Consider the following 15,111-nt stretch of genomic DNA (forward strand, 5'->3'; position numbering starts at 1 on the left):
TTCTCGCCTCTTACCTCTTTTCTTTGTTTTTCCTAGTAGCTGCCCTAATTTCCTTATCCTCCTCTTTCCGATGAAACATCTGCAACCTTCTCTTCTTCTTCCTCGTCGATAGCAGCCCCTTCTCTTCTTCTTTTTCCTCGTCGATAGCAGCCCTAGTTGCTGCTCTTCTTCTACAGCAATACAAGCAACAGAAATACCTTTGCTACAGTTTACATGGTGAGCTTCTCCTCCTTCCCTCCTTTCCTTGCTGATCATATTAGCAAGGATTCTAGTGATCTTACATGCCTTTAAATTTGCAATTTTGCTAATATTAGAAATCTCATGAAGATGGTCCCTCTCCGTCCTTGCCCTGCTGGCGCTATCACAAGTGATCCCTCTCCACGAGCCTAATTAGGGAGGAAGGGTATTATTAATATTTTATAATAATAAAAATTATATTTCTTATTGAAAATAATAGACATCAAATATTGTAATGTAATCATCATTGTAATCAAAGATTACATGCATTCCTTCAATCAAACATAGAAGATTATATTACATTACAAACTTGATTACATTACATCCTACCAAACGTAACCTATATAATTTGTTAAATTTCGATTTGAAATCATCCAATATTTCTCCCTTTTCCCCTTTATATTATTATTATTATTATTATCAAGCTTAGTTTCTAAGTGAATATTTATATTTCTTCATAAAAAAATAAAATCTACATAATACTGAGGATTTACATGTAACTTTGTTTTGAGCAACATTAAGAATTTAAAATATATTACATGGCAATTTACAATTTTGCATTATCCTTCAACAAGTGAACGAGGGTACATTGAGAATTGAATATGCACTATTGCCTGTCAACAACTTAGAAAATGAAAATAAAAAATAAAAAATGCAGTGCATTCATCAGAGCCTGTGTAGTCGTCCATCTATGCCCAACCTGAAAAAAGAAAAGAAATTATAAGCAGCAATTAAGTAATTACAATGCCAACTTAACAATTAATAACCGAAATCTAACTTAGCTAGTGACATTCTTTCTCATAAGCAAGCAAAGTGTGGCCCAACAATAAAAAAGATTGAATGGAATTCTCAAAGATTAAATTACTGATGAAAATTAATATAAAATTTATTAGCATCTATAAACAAAGAGGGTAGTTGTCACTTCCTCCTATCGAAATGGTGCCCATGTTTCCTCCTATCAAAACCAGAAAATTCCAAAGCCTTGAACAAGATTATTGCCGGACTGCATCAGCAAGAGCAGTATATCCATGTCCTGCTACAGTAGATGTGAAACACATTTCAAAGAATATCGTTTAGTGCAAAAATGCAAGAGTTTTAAATAACTTGGTTAGTAGGATAGAGAATTAACAGTGGAAATGGAGAACTTTTGTAGTCTTGTGAGATGATCAACTTCTCGTTGAGCTAAAAGAAAAGTTTTATATGATTGTATGGTGTGAGTACTATGCTTTATGAATTGTAGTGTCAAGCTGTTAGGAAGCAACATGTAAACATAGTAAAGATGAGGCTGCTAAAATGAACGTATGGAGTATAATATTGTAGAGCAATTTGGTGTTTAATTCCAATTGATAATAATAAAAAAAGAAAATCAGTTTAGATGGAACGAAGATGTTTAAAAGAGACTAATAGATTCAATAGACAAACCCAACTTGCCAACTAATGATTGTAAACAAAGTTAATGATACGTATGTAATATATGAGAGCATATGTGGTCAGTGAAAAAAAATGCGAAGTTAACACTTACAGAATAACTTGGGATTTTAAGTCAACTTGGTTCATTATGCACAATTCAAATGAACCAAATATAAATTGTTTCAATTGCACATAAGGTTTGCATTGCATCTATAATATGCGACTAATGCATGACTCTTCCACATCCACCTAGGCGACTGTGTAAACAACTTGATAAATGTTGAAATCAGGTTATTTGATCATCAAGTCATATTACTCTCCAACTACTGGATGCATAGAAATTATCCATCTGATAATTATCAGGCTATTTATTAAACTATGCCCTTGGATTATTTAAATAGAATATCTCATTATGACTAATATCTGAAATCTTGTTCCGTTTCAGTTCACATAGGCAAAACATTCAGCTAGTAGATTGAATCTAGCACTGCAACAGCATAAAGAAATTGAATGGAAATGATTGACATGGTGGTACCAGGTGGTGTCAGCCCAATCTAATCTAGTATAGTAAGCCAAGACAAGCTTTGGCTTTCCAAGGAGAACTGAAGAGAAAACTTCGATTGTATAATAGGAGAAGCTTTGATTCTTAAAAGGGGAAGGGAAGTGAAATAGAGGGTTGCAGGTGGTGAATTCAGCCTCAAAAGCGGCGGCGGAAGATGGTAAGCCCTCAAAAAACAATGGAACTCAACTTAGACTTTGGCACAGGATGCCTCACATACCATGGGGTGGAATCATGTGTGAAACTAGGGGGTGAGGGTGGGGAAGGGAAAATATAAGGTTATAAAAATTATCACGTAGCCCTTATAAGTTAGGGTTAATTTAACACTATTACTTATATTAAGTATAAACTATTGATTAGTATTTACATATTTATATCAAACAAACTAATTGAATAGGTAAATATGTTATCAATTAATATTAATTAAATCACTTTAATATTGATTAATATTGGTATTTTGTAATTCTAAGTTAATATTTTGTAAGTAACTTCTATTATTATATGAGTAGGTTATGTTGTTATGCTATAAATTTATGTTAATTAAGTATAGTAGTATTAATATATCAAATTGTCAACCACTCTTGTTTGTTATATTAAATTGATACCCAACATAGAATGATAGATTAAACCTTTATTCTTTTTTTTTACTTCAATGGACTATCCTATCACTATAGTTATTTTTTGGAAGTAAATAAAACTAGAAGGACATTAAAGGAGTAAAAGTCAGACAAAATCATGCACTGCTATAACACATGTTGAAGCAAGTCATGTGTTGGCATAGTACATTACCAAAACTGTGTTGTTTTGATAGGAGACGGCAAAACAACACAATAAATTAGCATGCTATGACATGAATTGCCTGAATTTAACATCCATTACGACTCTAGCCTAAAGAATTTCAATAGGATACAAAAACAAAAAGACAGATATTCAAAAGCTCTCCATAGGGCAACAAGTCTACATACATTTCTTGATTGTTATTTTTTTTCTTATTCTTAGAATTATATTTCCTTGTGGAATTCTACTTATAGAGTTTCCTCACCAACTTTATCCCATAATCAAAGGTTGTTGACAAGTGCAACGATAATATGCTGTATCCTAAGTGTATAATCTATCCTTTGAGTCATATACATGCCGATTTAAGCTCACCTCATAATCTGACTTTTGTAAAAAAGAACATTTTCATTTATCTTTCACATTAATACTTTCATCTATCTCAACATTTGCATCTAAACACTTAACTATATTGTCTTGATTAATAGCATCAATTTGTAATGATATTATTATCATTTTATCATTCATATTAATACATTCATCCATCTCAACATTCGCATCCAAGTACCTAAATATATTGTTTGAGATTATTAGCATAATTCAACTCAAGTATAACTTTAGCTCACTCTTATTTTATAACCTATAATACTATCATGGTGTTACAAACTGCTATTGATCATCATAACCATGGAACTTCTCCTATAATTTGCCATAGCATGTCTATACTAGCACATTTTCTCTAGAAAAAAAAAATGTTAATTGATTCAGATTCTCGACATCCTCTTAAACCTAACAACCTAATCCTATGCAAATATTATTGTTGATTCAAGCTTTCCTACCTATGGAGGTATCCATCTCAATATTACCATTGCAATGCCCAAACATGTTTATGATCATTAGCAGGTAGCACTAATTGAGGAAACAATCTGTTGATTAATATGTTTTAGTTACTTCTCATTTCCTGAATGATATATGCTATTTAAGCATTGTTTAGTTGATTCTCAATACATCGACAATTGATGCATAGATAAGTTTTATCCATTAAGGTGATTGATATTATTGTATGAAGTTACTTCAAAAAATCAAATAAATACTTAGGCTATTTAAAGTCTAACCTTAAAGCACTCTTAATTAGCTAACACTTGCATCTTGCATATATATGCTATGATAATTTGAAAGGAAGTGTAAATAATAGCCATTATGAAATATTATTTTTACAAACTCCATAAGCATTATTTTCTTCCAGCAGCCTCTGACTACAATAATTGATAGTGTAGAACCTTAAAAGTGTTTTATCTATTTTTCATGAGCATAGTCATGGCTGCCAAAGTTAAGAACTGAACCTTAGGATCTTATATTCGAAGGCCCATATTGACCCAAACTATTACATAAATGGTGCATACTGCATTATTTTTAACGACTCTATAAGCTGTATTCTCTGCTAGCAATCTCCAAGTAAAATAAATGAAAATTGCTGACTCCTAATTTTTTTCATGTGTAGTGATGGCGTCAAGATTACTCTCCAGAGCTTGGGATCTTAAATCCTATGACACAAGTACAAGTTAACCTAAATTATCCAAATCCCAGATAAGAAATTGGATTTCAAAATAGACAGTAGTACTGTCTGCTATATATTTCCTATCTCAGGTAGCTTAATAGTATTTTTTTCTATCATCTAGTAATGTTCAAGAAACCAATTGATATTATCATAGAGCTCATACAGTGGTTCCCGCATAATGTTCAACAGAACTTCTATGCGCAAGCAAGAGCTTGCATTGTGGATTCTCACATGGTATAGGCAATGAAAGTGGAACCATTAGCAATAGACAAAGCATTGATTCACAAGAGATGAGGAATTAATTAGGCCACATGTCCACTAAGTGTCGTTGAGCACAGGTTGGTCAAGACATTACTAGAATGTGATGTGAAATCTAGAAAAAGGGAAAAGAATCAAGAGATTGAGGGGAGGGGGTAGCTTCCCCTCTCTGGCCTTTTGAAAAATCCTAACCCTACTAAGGCAGCTCTTATACCATACATGTTAATTTTGGGGAAAAGAAATATTGTATTGCTTTCATATGAGTTAACCATTACAAGAAGATATACAAGACTAATGAGTGCACAATCCTCAACCAAAAACACCAAGGGAGCGAAATTGTCTACACCAATGACCTACTAATATTCTTAACAGTGCTAAAATTCTTATTTAATAAACAATGGATACATGACAACAAATCAAGGAAAAAGCATAATGATAACAGGCAAGGTCCAATAATAAGTATAATCTCCTTTATTAATATCCAGTCCAATTGAGTGCAAGCAATTGAATTTTGAAACAATGCTTAGAGAAAATTAAGTGGATTGAAAGATAGGTTGTGGTTTTAGGTTCCAGCATCTAATCATGTGTTATAAAAGACAGAAACTGTAATATGTCATTAAAAAAAGTGAATTCTAGAATTTAATCAATTAAAATAAAGGAGAAAATATTGAAAGATGAAGAAAAAGTTATATCAACAGAAAAAGAAAACAGTGAAATCATCACAAAAAGAATATATATTTTTTTAAAATGATAACTATAGTCCGGTTAAAAGAAAGAAGAGCAAATAGACAAGCAAAAGAGAGATTAGTAATCTAATATGACTCCGGATTAGACCTGCCCACAGGCCAGGTCCAAACCGGACCTAGTCCAGAACCTAAACCGGGTCAACAGGCCCAACCCATAATCGGCCCATCTAGTGACAGCTGGTTATGGGTTGGGCCCCTAATGAGCCGGCAAACCGCTAATTCAGTTACTGGTTTGAACAGTCGGTTCAACTGCCAATTCAACTACCAGTTTGAACCAGTTTATTAAAAAAAAATTAATTTAGATTTTTTAATTATATTTTTTTATTTAATAATATTTATAATAGTTTAATAATATTAATAGTGTAGTTCAATATTAATTAACCTATTCTACCTTTCTATTTAAACTAATTTTTCAACCAATTTGTTTTGGATTCTCTAATGTCGGGCTATCCAACCTTTCTATTAAAACTAATTATACAACCTTCTGTGGAACTATTTTACCTTAATTCATTAAATTTATTAATCTCATTTAACTCTCTTAATTACTCATTGGTCTTATTTTATCATTGTATTCATTTAATATTGAGTTTATAAACAGTATGTGACTTGTAAGGCATATCCAATAATAAATGTATCAAGGAATATAATTTATTTAATAATAAAATTTTATATATATATATATATATATATATATAGTGAAAACTATAACTTATGAGTATATATATCATCACACTAAAATATAATAATATTAATGTTAGATAAAAAAATTATTAATATCAACAAATAAAAATGGTTCAACTTCTCAATCTACTTTGCTTTCAATTTTTTGGAAGCAACACTAATGATTGAGCAAAGTTATAAAAAATATATATAAGTACAAACTCTTTTTTATATTTTTTATTTTTATAAATTTATAATTTTTTAAAATAAAATAATAATAATCTTATACCGTCATAAATTGTGAACCGAATCGTATCCGACGATTCCAAACCATGAATCATAACCACCTTCGAAGGTTAAGGTTAAGGGTCACTATTTCTGGAAAATGTTCTTTCACAAATGCATAAGCACAATTGGGAAAATTTTAATTTCCTCACAAAACATTAGACATATGCATTGTGTTTGCCTCCGATAAAGCATGTCAATAGTTATGTCACGAAAGAGATTTAACTACAACAAAATAAGACAAGCACTATCAAAGACCTATTGCCATGAGAAAGAAAAGGTTCCATTGATGAGCAATGACAGTGAAGGACTGAATCTAATCATCAACAGTTGAAAGGATGAGAAAAGTCACAGTGCATCTCTCAACCTCCCTTTGAAATCAAGGAGTAAAGAACACCAAATGGAGGGAAAAGTAATTAGAGATTCAAAACCAAGTTAATGAAAGAAAATAAATACTTAGAGTAATCTATGATAAGCAGTATATTCTGCTCCTTAACATGTGTAAATTTAGCATAATTGACATGATGTCAAAAACAAAAGAAATAACATACAACAATAATAACAATAACATTTATCCCACTAGATGGGGTCGACTATATGGATTCTTCTACGTCATTAAATTCTATCTCCTATCATATCATATCTATATTTAAATAAATTTTATCTTATTTTATTATTGCTAACTAAATCTTTTTTTATCTTCTTCTTCCTCGTTTAATTTGCATATTTATCATAGTTTCACATCGCTTAATTGGAATATGTATTGATCGTTCAAGTACATATTTGTATCATCTTAAACGTGTCTCTCAGAATTTTTTCTCAATAGATGCAACTTCAACTTGCTCTTTAATGTTTTTATTTCTTATCCTATCCATCCTTGTAAGTCTGCACATCCACCTTAACATCCTCATTTTTACAACTCTCGTCTTCTGCTCATGTGCCCGAGTCATAGCCCAATATTCAATTCTATATAACATAGCAAATCTAATCGTCATTTTATAAAACTTCCCTTTAAGTTTTAGAAATACTTTACGATCACAAAAAACACTTGACGCTCTCCTCCATTTCAACAATCCTACTTATATTCTATATAAGACATCTCTCAATCTCTCCATCTTTCTACAAAAATATTCTAAAATGCTTAAAATTCTCAATTATAGGCAATTCGTCTTCTCTTATTTTAACAATTATCTCATTATGTCTAATATTATTAAATTTAAATTCTATATATTCTGTCTTTATTCTACTAAATCTAAAATCTTTCACTTTTAGTATTTTCTATCAAGATTCAAATTTAACATTTACTCTTTCACGTGTCTCATCTACCAAAATAATATCTACAAACAACATACACCACAATATCATGTCTTGGATGTGTCCAGTGAATTCGTCCATGATTAGTATAAAAAGATAGGGACTTAAAATTAATTCTTGATGTAACCCTATTTTTATGAAAAACGCTTTAGTTAATCCGCCTGAAGTTTTCACTTTTATCATTTCATCCTTACAAATATTCTTAATTAATTCAATATACGCTACGCTAATACCTCTCTTTTCTTAAATTCTCCATATAATTTCTCTTAGACTTTATCATATATTTTTCTAAATCGACAAATACCATGCGTAAGTGTTGCTTATGTTTCTGATATTTTTCAATTAATTACTTGAAAAGATGTATATCTTTTATTGTTCGTAAGTGTTGCTTATGTTTCTAATACTTTTCAATTAATTGCTTGAGAAGATGTATATCTTTTATTGTTCACCTTCCAAGCATGAATCCAAATTAATTTTCGATCACTGCAGTCTCCTTAGTTTTTTTTCTATTATTTTATTTAAATTTCATGATATGACTTATTAGTTTAAAACACATATAATTTACACAATTTTGTACCTCTCCTTTATTCTTATATAAGGGAACTATAGTACTTACCCTTCACTAATCAAATATTTTTTTATTTTAAATATCAACTTAAATAATTTTGTATGTCATTCAATATCTTATTTCCTTAGGTACTTCCATACCTCTATGGAATATATTCTGATCCAACTACTTTTTTTATTTTACATCTCATTTAAAACTTGCTCTACTTTTGATGTTTGAATTCTATAATAAAAATGTAAATTTTTATTCTCCTTTATTCTACTTAAATTATCTAAGTTAAGTTAATCACCTAAACATTCATTAAAAAGTTTATAAAGTATCTTTTTCATCACTATTTTATTTCATCATCATTCAAAAATACCCTATTGCATTCATCTTTAATACAGCTTATTTAGATAATATCTCTTTTCTTCCTCTCTCTAGCTTTAATTATTTTATAAATATTTTTTCCCTTCTTTTGTATCTAAGTTGTCGATAAGTATTTAAAAATTTCATTATTAATTTCATTTATTGCTTTCTTGTCCTCTTTCTTAGCTACTGTATACTTTTTTAAGTTTTTCTCATTTTTATAATGTAAAATTTTTATAGGTTGTTCGTTTTCCTTTACTTTATTTTGTACTTTCTCATTCCACCACCAAGATTTTTTACTTGATGGTACACATCTCTTTGACTCACCAAGTACCCTCTTGGCTATCATTTTTAACTTTCAACTTTAATATCATCTTATCTCATGTCATATTCAAGTCGCTATGAATTTCTCTTAATACTTGTACTTCTACCCTCTTCTTAAATATGTTTCATTTCTCATTTTTTAAATTCCACCATTTAATTCTAGAAGTCATGTATATTTTCTTTTATTGATATTATGTTTGAGGGCATATCCAATACTACTAACCTATGTTGGATAATTAAGTTTTCTCCAAGGATAACTTTATAATCTTTACAAATCTTTTTATCCTTCTTCCTAATCATACGTTAGTCAATTTACGACATACTATTCTCATTTTTGAACATGACCAAGTATTCTTCTCTTTTTTTTAAAAAATATATCAGCAAATATAAGTTCATACGCTATCGCAAAATCCAATATAATTTTTCCTTCTTCATTTTTATTCCAAACCCATACGCTATCCCCAAAAATTTTCATGCCTAAATCGCAAAACACTACAATAGTACTCGTAAAAAGCTACGATAAAACTCCATAATTTATCGCAAAATCCAATATAATTTTTCCTTCTTCATTTTTATTCCAAACCCATAACTCTTGTACACCATATCATATTTTTCATTTTTCACTCCTACATGCACATTTAAATCTCCTATTAAAATCATTTCGTTTAGTGAAATATTTTATAATACCTCGTCGAAATCATCCCAAAATCTAAATTTGATATTTTTATCTAATCCTCCTTGAGGTGTATATGTGTTAATTATATTAATAGTTTCTTTTGACACCACTATCTTGAAAGTTATAATCCTAACCTTTTTTAATTGCTCTTACAACATCATCGTTTAGTGAACTATCTACAATAATACCTAATCCATTTCTTATTTTACTCCTTCCTATATGCCATAACTTAAAATTCAAATTCTCTATCATCTTTGCCTTCTCTCCTAGCAATTTTGTCTCTTGCATATAAAATATTAATTCTTCTCATGATCATCATATCTACTACCTTCCTTGCTTTACTAATGAATGTTACTATGTTCCAAATCTTAGATAAGTTTTTCTATAATATTTATTTTTATCCAACTTATTATGTGAGAACTATTACATATTTATCACTACACTCAAGTTTTCGTAGAGATGTAGCGATCCTTTCCATGACGTTACAATCAGACCCTATAACACATTCTTTTCGAGAATAACCTAAGATTAGCACAATAATTAGATGGATCCATTCATTGAACATTTGCCTAAATTCAACGTTGGCTGGCAACCTAATACAACTCTCACTCTTTTCATCCGGGCTTGGGACCGACAACAGGAGGTTTAAAAAGAATAACATAACAAAGGTAATTTAATACCCCCACCTCTACATATCCTATAATGAAGCATAAAGCCTTCATTGAAAATGCTCTTGCTATAGTATGTACACAAAATATGCAATATTTAATGATACAAAGCAGGGTTAAAATCACACTTCAAGTTCAAGAAATGAACCGGACACAATTAGTTATTATCCAAATCAAATGATACTAGAGGAATATAATATAGCCCAATGACTATAAGATTAAATGTAACAATCACAAAATCTCCTTACAAAAATGTAACAAAATCTAAATATAAATAATACCAATGTAAAAGTGTTGGGTGTGTGTGAAGAAAATCCAAATCATGCATTAAAGCATGAATCAAGTGGTGTAGGGATCTTAGCTATACTTAAGTGTCGAGTAATTTTTTAAATGGCATTAAAGGATGGCAAAAGAAAGAAAAATTATCAAGCAAATATTAGATGATGGTACAATAACCAGGGGCAAAACTTGAATTGTTTAAAGCAATATATTAACTATTCTGTAATCATAGCTATAATTCATATCCATATTTCTTAACAAGGATATAGTAAGTTGTGCTTCTGTTCTTCCACAAAAAAAAAAAAGGTTCCCTCAATCTAAGTATAATTCAAGGTTCCCTCAATCTAAGTATAAAAAAAAAATCAACACAAGAATTATATTTCATGTAAAGAGATTTCAATCATTTAACATAGTTTTTTATAAAAATTTTAACTGTTTCGGCCACTAACATTGGTGTTGGCATCTGTATATTTCATTCCTCCAACAGGATATATATGCAAATGTATTCCATTTAACTAGGATTACCCTGAATTTTAATGATTTAATTCTTCCTATAAGCTATGTACAGAGAGAATGCATTTGTTCTCAAATAAGTCATAGATTTTCTGTACGTAGAAAATGTTTGAGTATAGAAAAAAGACATGCATCTGTTATTAGATAAATCACAGATTTTAAATCCCTAAAAAGCATATAAGTAGGCAAAACAAAAAATATATATATCTACTTGTAGGGCTGTAATTTCTTTTTTATGAGCTTGAGTTTGGTTCAAGCTTGCCTTGAACTTGATTCGTCTAGATGTTATATCAAACTCTCAATTCAAGCTTGTTTAATTGTTTAAAACTTTTACATTTTAAACTTGCTTGGTTGGTTATTAGGCTTGATAATACAAATTTATTTGTTCATTTCAAAATTTTCATTTTTGTTTAGCATGTTGATAAGTAGGGTTGTAAACAAGTCAAGCCGAACCAAGCTTCATGATATTCAAACTTGTTTGATAAGATAATCAAGTCAAGCCTAAAATGAGCCAAGCTTTGAAAATGATTGTTCAAGCTTGGCTTGGTTTCTTTTTTATGAGCTTGAGCTTGGTTTAAGCTTAGCCTGAGCTTGGTTTCATTTAGATGTTATCAAGCTCTTAATTCAAACTTGTTTAATTGTTTGAAACTTTTACATTTTAAGTTTTTTTGGTTGGTTATTGAGCTTGATAATACAAATTTATTTGTTCATTTTGAAACTTTCTTTCTTTATTTAGCAAGTTGATGAGAGTTTTATTGATGAACATAGTTCACAAATATTTTTCACGAACATTGTTCACAAACGCTATTCACGAATGTTATTCGCGAACATTCACAAGTTGAACACATATGTGTTCAAGCTTGTTTGTTTAATTTAACAAGTTGTTCGAGCTTGTTTATTTAATTGATCTTGTGTGTATTGATCGAATATAAATAAGCTCTTACGAAGTCGTGCACCAAGCTTGTTCACAAACATTTGATTCATTTACAGTCTTATTGATAAGAGTTTTATCGATCAACATGGTTCACAAACATTGTTTACAAATATTATTCACGAACATTAACGAGTTAAACACATATGTAGTCAAACTTGTTTATTTAATTGATCTTGTGTGTATTGAACGAGCATAAACAAACTCTTACCAAGCTGAACACCAAGCTTGTTCACAAACGTTTGATTCATTTAAAGCCTTATCTAGTTGTAGAGATAAAATATAGATCAAGAAACCAAGCCCTAGGAGATACATACTGAATGATTGATGAAAAGTAAAATAATTAAGCATCAGCATACAATGGCATGTAACTAATACAAAAACATAATATCCACCAAATTCCAGAATCAATAAATAGCAAAATAGGGAATGAAGGTCAAGAGAACTTATAGAAGAAATTTTTTTGCGAAAGTTTTCTTTTTTAAGCAATGGTTGCAAGCCAAAAGCGACCTTCACAATTTGACAGATAAACCTATGCTGTAATTGTAGTAGTAGGGTCGAATGTTTTGAGAAAGGACGACAAAAAAATAAATAAAGAGGTTATCTTATGGCTTTAATGTAAGAAACGACAAGCATTTACTACAGGACTATCAATGTGATGGCACGAAACCTTACTTTCCTTCCACCAGTCAACCACACCACAACTCAATCTAAACGCAAACAAAGAAGCAGAATGAAGTAACTAGGGTTCGAAAAGGTACCGATCCATCAACTCACGGACAAGGCGAAGAACAAGACGCTTGACAAGGCAAACCGGGTGACAACGAGGAAGAGCACGCTAGTACAAGACCATAACAGCCGGTATGGACTGTGGACCGGCGTGCTCTCTCTCGTTGTCAACCAACCAAGCCCATGCAAAGGGGCTAACGAGCAAGCATCACCATACCTTCAACCTTATACACACCTAAATCACAAGAATCAGCGAAATTTATCATGAAAGTTTACAGCTTCAAAAACAAAAAAAAAAAATGGTACAAACCTCAACGCGATGGCCAGGTTTCACGATCCATCCGTTCCCATAAGTTTCAAATCGAACCAGATAGGATATCTCATTCATCTCTAAGACAAGACGGTGAAAACCTATATAAAACATCAAACTAAGGAAACATCATGCAACCAAACCAAAATCCAATAAAACAAAGGGAAAAAAAACCTATTTCTGCTCAATTAATCCGAACTAGAACACGTAAAAAAACCATCAGTATCGATCAACATCCCTCTACGGATCATAATAATAATAATAAATTCCTCGCTTACCAAATCACCAGGAACATATGCGCAACGTGAAACGCCCCGAGAATCGCAAACTCTGAAATTCTGCCTTCGGAGATTCACAGTGGGCGCCAGATCCACGACGAGTAGAACAAAAAACAGAAAAGCCATGGATGAATGGCGAGCGAGAGACGTTTTCTGCTTTTTGTAGTCCACTCGCTCACCTCCCTCTTCCAACCCTAAAACTCAAAATAATACTTCTTTTACTTTACGGCGCAGGACTCTGTCATTTATTGGACGGAAGCGAAGCGGGTGCCACCGCCTCGTCCGATAAGAACGCTGGTACCGTACTGAGTCAATGAAAGTCCAGCCTTTACATTTTAAAATAATAATAATAATAATAATATTTAAAAAAGGACGGTTTTGAATTATTTTTTTCTACCCGTCTCTCACACCAGGGCTGCGGGTCCCGCTCCGTAATGCGATGGCAACGCGTGGGTTACGATCTCCTGCGTCGATGTAGTGTGGCTCGGGGTGGGGGCCTCGCCAGCGTCCAACCGAGAGGCGAAACGTGTGCAGAGGACTGTGGGCACGATTGTACGGGTATTCACATTTTTGATGCGGCGAAATTACGGTGATACCACTGCACAGAGGCGCGACGTGGGCCGCCTGTTTTGGTCATATCCGAAAGAAATCAACGCGATGTGTACAACTTAAGGTACCGGTCGGTCCTGTCCTTTCGCGTCGCTCCGGGAATGCGATGCATGCGTCCGGACCGAAGGCAAACCGTGAACCGGCTCTCTGTTTCAATACGGGAGAGACTGTTTAGGGCGTCCTTGCTTGAACCGGCTTTCTGTTTCAATACGGGAGCGACTGTTTAGGGCGTCATTGCTTGGACCGGCTTTCCAATAAAAGACGCATTGAAAGTTACGAAATATGTATGTAAATGGAATTCCCCTAGTTTTAATATCCGTTGACTGGTCAACCCGCTTTATCATAATTTTTCACATCAAAATAAGATTTTTATTTTTATTTTTTAATACATTCAATTTAAAAAATATATATATTTTTTATAATTTCATGTTAGGATGTAAATTGTAATAAAAAAATTATGATTTTTAAGCTAAATAGTCTAGACCAATCTTTAACTCTATATATGACTAAAAATGTTGAATCCTCTTGGATTCATGAGTATAAATGTCTAGCCTCTGGGATATAGTTAAGTTGGTTACGATGGAATAGAATTACTGAAGTGGATAAGGATCGAATCTCGACGAAGTCGATGTAATGTCCTCCTCTATTGTGATCAACTGTAACTTCTCGATTTACCTCTTCATAGATAGTCGTTGGACTGATCGTGTGAAACTGCTGCGGTGGCGGATTCCACTTTTTGCTGAAGTGAGTATGAATTCCACCTTTTTATGTGTTAGTGTCCCTCCCCTCCCTCAACAAAGTTCTACTCAAGCTCACACGACCCATGGCTCGAAGGTAGCTACTAATTAGTTATAATATGATCATGTTACATGGTTATAAGCATCAAAGTTGAAGATGCGCCTAAAGGCATGCACATAGAGGAGATGGGAACCGAAACTTATTCATATAGCATTAGTATGATCATAGGTGGTTATGATTAGTTTAATCCAATGGAGAAATATTAATTAGAATGATTTTAAGGAAGAGATTAGAAGATGAATCATAGGTCAAGATATAGACTAAGATGGTGAGCCACAA

At 31.9% G+C, this 15,111-nt stretch overlaps 1 long non-coding RNA gene across 1 annotated transcript; it reads right to left on the reverse strand.

Moving 5' to 3' along the window:
• Positions 1-802: 802 nt before the first annotated feature.
• Positions 803-13,536, reverse strand: LOC141831338 (uncharacterized). Its single transcript, XR_012602044.1, has 3 exons — positions 13,426-13,536; positions 13,148-13,248; positions 803-937 (listed from the first exon to the last, which is right to left on the reverse strand). It is a non-coding gene; the product is annotated as an uncharacterized LOC141831338 (long non-coding RNA).
• Between the last annotated feature and the right edge of the window lie 1,575 nt (positions 13,537-15,111).

This window comes from Curcuma longa, chromosome 7, assembly GCF_044706935.1.
Source record: "Curcuma longa cultivar G26 ecotype Majalengka, Jawa Barat chromosome 7, ITB_CL_G26_1.1, whole genome shotgun sequence".
In the NCBI taxonomy this organism is placed as follows: Eukaryota; Viridiplantae; Streptophyta; class Magnoliopsida; order Zingiberales; family Zingiberaceae; genus Curcuma; species Curcuma longa.